Source organism: Pinus tabuliformis, chromosome 7, assembly GCF_031772625.1.
Source record: "Pinus tabuliformis cultivar Carrire ecotype Pingquan chromosome 7, CPIR1, whole genome shotgun sequence".
Lineage (NCBI taxonomy): Eukaryota > Viridiplantae > Streptophyta > Pinopsida > Pinales > Pinaceae > Pinus > Pinus tabuliformis.
In genome coordinates this window covers 1,533,296,080-1,533,301,990 of record NC_142293.1, presented here as the reverse complement: position 1 = coordinate 1,533,301,990, position 5,911 = coordinate 1,533,296,080, and positions in this window count along the sequence as shown.

Genomic DNA, 5,911 nt, shown 5'->3' with positions numbered 1-5,911 from the left:
CCTCTTTAATGTCAAAGGCTAACATTAGTCTTGTTTGGTTGGTGGGAGTTAGCTTCAGGTACTGTGCATATGTTTGGGCTTTAAGCCTCTCATTTCTAGCTTTGATCTCTTTGTATCTCTCCTTGATATCTTGATCTTTGTCTACAGGAATTCCAAAGGAAGATAATTAGACACAATGCTACCCTACCAACATCTATGTTTGTGATGTGGAAGGCTCTTGTACCCCTTCAGATTGGGTGTTAGGCCTACTCCTATTTCCTTCTGTACTTGTGACCTCTGTTGTCTCTTCTGTGTATTCCTGTTCAGAGACAAGATTCACTCTCTGTCTTTTGGCTTGGCTTGTTTCTACATAAGCTTGTGAAGTTGCTCTTGCTGATGTGGTGGCCTCCTCCCTATTTCTCTTTAGGATTTTCTCCTCATTTAGAGGAGTCTGCACAACTGAAGGGGGACTCATTGTTGTCTCCTGCCTGTCAGTTTGCTTTGGCCTGTCTGATTGCTCTGGCCAATCTGATTTCTCTAGCACCTGCAGGAAAGAACCCTCATCAAGTTGTTTTTCCAGATCAATGAGAGCATTCTCTATGTCTATTATGGTGCTGTCTTGGTCCACTAGGGTACCTTCCACCCATTCTGATTGGTTGGCATAGGCTTCAATCTCATGTATGGGATGGTGAATAAAAGGTCCTAGCTTGACCTTGTGTCTCTTCTTGGTAATGAATTCCAAAGGACCATATCTTCAAAAAAAACTTCTTTGGAACTTCATGCTTTGCAATATCAAATTTGTTTCATGGCCTACCTCCCTAGAGTTGCATATGAAGGGGCCTGGCTGGTCTTTTATTTTGAAGTTGGCCTTCTTGGCATTTACAAAGTTTATCTCATTTGCATTGATAATTTGCCTGTAGTATTCTAATGCAAACAACCTCATTGGGAGGTATCTTGGTAGTTTGTATGGTGCCAGCATGCAACCATAAATTCTGATTTCGGTGTGGTTTTGGTATAAATACCAATCACCCACTTTGGTCTGTTTAGACAGTTGAAGGATCCTTTTTATGTCTGGACTGATTCTTGGAGGAGGGCTTCCTATTAACATTGTCATGACTGGGTGTACAAATAGATCAATGAAGTCAGCATATGAATATGGAGATTGGTATTTGTGGACCAATGGGGTCCAAAAAATGACTGATTTGGGCTGACCTTTTGTGTCAAGCTTCTAAAGGGTGAATGGGAACTTATATGACTAATAATATAGGAAAAGATGGTACAAAACATAGCAGTATTTAAAAACTCTCTCATTGCTAATTCTAAGAAACTGGTCATGCATCCTATCGGCTATAAATTGGGCATAGTCATAGATGACAGCAGGAGGCTGCCCTGGAGTGTAGATGGACATGAAAGCTAGGATGATTTCATCAATATATTCACTAGTGGTGTAACCCAGGACACAGGATATCATGGCTACAATGTTCTGACCCCATGGGGAAAACATAGTAGCTACATATGGAGGAGGATCCTTTGGGATGTGTTTTTCTTCTCTAATGAAGGTTTGGAACATCTTAGCCAATTTTGCAGTGGTAAGCTTGGGAAACTGGTCTAATAAGCTTCCAATTGAGAGAGGAGTCAAGTTTTTCCCTGGTTGGAGTTGTAGCATTTCATTTATGGATTCAACAGTGATGGTGAAAAGTATGGTTTGGCTTGGGGACATGACTGCTCTTTGACTAGGAATGTAATTGGCATGACCGTATTGGAGAATTTATGTGAAAAAGTGGACTTGGGGGAATAGGTACTTGGGCAAATTAGACTCCCAAAGTCGAATCTCATCAGCATGGTTTAGGTATTTATCCCTACTTTGGAAATATACTTTGAGTGGGGACTCTAAGACAATGGTATCCTTTATCTGGAAATCCTTATCAGCTAGAGGAAGGTGGAACAGGTCTAAATGGGGTGTAGAGATGGGTCTCACATCCATAGCAATTGGGGCGGCCATACTCAGTGCTTGTGGATTTGAGTATGGGGGGTAGTTTTAAGTTTTTAGGGCAACGATGTTCTTGCAGATGGTTTTGGCCTGATGTGTAAAAACCAAGATAGATATGATTATTTTCCACTTAATTTAAAGTGTTATGAGGGCAATTTACTGGAATTGGATGTCTGAGTGAGTTTTCCGCGGTTAAATACATGGAATTGGGTGATTTTGACTATAGCTCGTAGTTAACGGAGGTTTGTAGAGGTCTGTGTGGCTTTGGTACGGATGGATGACTATGTCGGATTGTTTGCAGCTTTTATGGAGCAATTACGGAGGTTCGTGAGCTATTTCGACAGTTTGCAGAAGTTGCGACGATGCTCTGAGTTCTCAAAAGAAAATGCATGAAAAGAGTGAAAAGAGGGGTAGTCAGGCTTTTAGAGAAAAAGGGGTTAATTTTGGTTTGTTTTCACTAATGGATGAACAATGGTTGTTTTTAGTTGGAAAGGGGAAGCAGTTTGGGAGGTCCATCTTACTGCTTTTGTGGTGCGAGCAATTTTTGGGAGGGATCTCCTATTTCCACTCATCGATTGACACGTAGCGTCGGGGGCCAGGGTGAAAACCACTTTATCAGGCGGGTAAAGGGCAGACATCGGGTTGGCCTGATATGGATGAGAGCTATTGGATGAGGGGGAGGGAGATTGCACAATGATCGAGAGGTGAAGCTGCATGGTGGTTTACCCATAAATTTTTCAGGGGGGGGCCAATGGGTCTAATCACAGTGGTATAAGATTATCTTTAGCCTTTAATCATCGAGGCACTTTAATGCGGGTTTTAAGGGCTAAGGCGGGGTTATTAATTCATTTTTGCGGGATATGGGTAATAATATAGTTTATAATTAAACTAAGTGGTGGGGTTAATTTATATAAAGGAATTAACTATATACAGAAAATTGAGTTTTTTGGGGATTTTGTATATATTAATGAAGTTAATATGAAGGGAAATGAGCAGGGGGGGATTTACTAAGGATAAAATTTATTTAGTGGGTTTTTTTCATAGAACATGTTTGTTATGGGTTTTTCCCTAGGCAAAAGACTTAGCCTTTAGGAAAAAGGGTTTTTTGAGGGGGGATGAATGACTTTCGAAGGATATTTTAACAGCTTTGTTTCTTAAGTCATCAAGCCGAGGGTCCGGTCCCTCCAGAAGTTAGGGAAATTCTCTGAGCCTTTTTGACTTAAGGAGCTAAAGATATTAATATTTTATTATAAAGGGGAAGTTAATGAGTGATGTAGGGGTTAAAATGAATGAGGGGATGTTAATAAAACCACATTGTCAATCATTGTATTTGCTTTATGTATCACTTATGCATATTTAAAATATTCATTTGGAAAAAATATCATAAGTGCCTTTCATGTAATCACAAGACATTTCTACAACCTTTCTACTACTTACCCATCTACTTACCCTACCATTTTTTCTTCACTTTATTTGGGTGCATTTAGGCTAGCAAACCCTTATCAATATTTTTCTTTTCTTTACATAACAAACTATCTAAATCTAACCTTATATCATCCAAGGGCTCAGATTAAACTGATGAGCTCCTTTTATTCACTCTACCTATCTAATTATCTGCCAAGATTACACTGTTTGGTCAGATTTTATTCTCTAACTATGAACATAAAATTTAAAACATGAAATATTCAAGTTTAAACATTTTGATTATCATGGATTGTGGCATAAGTAACAAGCTGCACACAATCATTTATTCTGCAAAAAAGTAAATAACAGTGGGCTTTTGACTTGCACACTTTCATGGTCTCTTTTTGTCTTTTGGGGTTCATATATTTTCATGTTTTTTCGACCTTTTCATTCTTTTTATCCTTTGATTATTCTTTTAGGACATTCCCTCTTTACGTTTTTTTATTTTCTTAATATGGAAAACATTTGCAGAAAGAAAAGGTATGTACAATATTACAAGGCTTAACCTCATTCATTCAAAATTATGACTCCTATTGGTATAGGAACCTAACAACAGCTAACTCTGAGCCTAGGTGAGGAACCGCTAAGCCAACAAATGGTTTCTTTGTCAGGACCTGGATCTTCTTAAAGGGATGTGTGATGTCGCATCATTGGAATTCGACCAAGAAAGAAATTGAAAAGTGGTTGGATCGCAAGATTCATGAGTTCGCGACACAAGAAAATAGGAATCCTCGCATATCAAAGGAAGAGTGGTTGAACATGTATTTGTATACGGATATACACTAGATATTCTTGTGCACCTTCCCCATTGATATGTATGAGTGGTTAGCTAAATTGACAAATAGTCAAGGAAGGTGGAAGCTTGATAGTCATTTATTGTGGACTTCAGAATTAGTGCGACGACTACAAGCCTCTAAAAAAAAGTTCATGTGGGATGTCGATCATTGGCTCAATCAAATTCTAGGAGGATTTGTTTCAGAATTTGCAGTTGATACCTTAGTCAGCTATAGCTAAGTGGAGCGAAGATTCTTCAAGGGACCACAAGGTAAATACTTAAGATCATTGATTTCTTGGATTAAAATATTGTTATGTGAAAAATGGGTGATGCTATTACCTTGATGTTTCTAGCTACGTGGAGTGGACGAATCTTTTGAAATCATGAAGGATCTGGACCAAAGTATAGTCCATTGATTGGACCTCCTTCAAGCAATGACGAAGGGGTAGGGAAGACTACGCTGCAAGGTGTTGTTCAACTAGTCACTCATGGGATTCCCACAACAAATCACCCATCCACCCCACCTCCTCCACCTCCACTGCATACACCTTCACCACCCCTCCACCTCCACCTCCTCCCTTCAATATGGCGAATGCAATGAAGATCCTGGTCTTCAAGGGCATAAGAAGTGAATATCTAGAGCATTTATGGTTTTTTGCGAACGTTGTATGGACAATGCAAAAAGCTATTGATAACAATATAAAGAAGTCACAATTGGTTATTTCTTTGTAGGATTGTGTGCTAACTTGGTACATTAAGTATTGTTGTGATAATCCTCTTGCAATGCTACAAGAGACTAAGACGACTTTCAATAAAGAGTTTAGTAAACCTAAGTCTGAATCACAATCAATAATTGGATTTAAAGAGATCATGATGAGGGTCGAGGAGATGCCTTGGCAATTTGGTCAGAGGTTGAAGTGTCATATCAGAGAGGCTAACATGTAGATCAGAGATAGCCAGCATCATGAATGGTTTATAGCATCATTTTTCCCGACTTGAGAATTTCTTTGTCACAACAGAAGATAGATGCATAAGCAAAAGCCCTATAAATCGTGATGGGGATGCATGCCTCACTTATTCAGGATACAAACGTGGGAGTGTAACAGATACACTCACAATTAGCGAGCTTACACCTAGAATTACATAGTTTAAGGAAAGATAAAAAGATTAAACAAGAAATGTGTGCAAAAGTCTGGTGTTTGAAGTGCAAGGTCTATGGGCACGATAAAGATCATTATCACGTGTACAAAAATTATATTACAGGAGGGGGGCCAATCCCCCTAAAGCCAGAAGCCCTAATAGGGCCGAGAATGGGGGTTTCACTATTGTGCGCCATTTTCCAAGTTACTGGGAAACACGCGACAAATAATTTCCATTTACGTTAGAATTTTGTTTGTACACCTCAACAATTGTTTTCTAATTTAAGAAAATACATGGGCTACAATGAGCACCATTGTTGAAGCTATGAGCTAATGATGGAAAGAACCCCTACATACCATATGCAAGTAGAAACTCGGCCTCTGAATCAAGGAGTCGGAGGAGTGCGTGGAGGATATCAGGGTCGAGAACGGGTCTAAGGAGGGGGAGGACCTAGTAGAGGTTGTGGTCAGATTATCTTCTACAACTGCTGATAGTTGTGGCACTATGCGTGAGAGTGCCAAAATCCTACACATCCATCATGTCAATACTGAAGAAATTTTGAC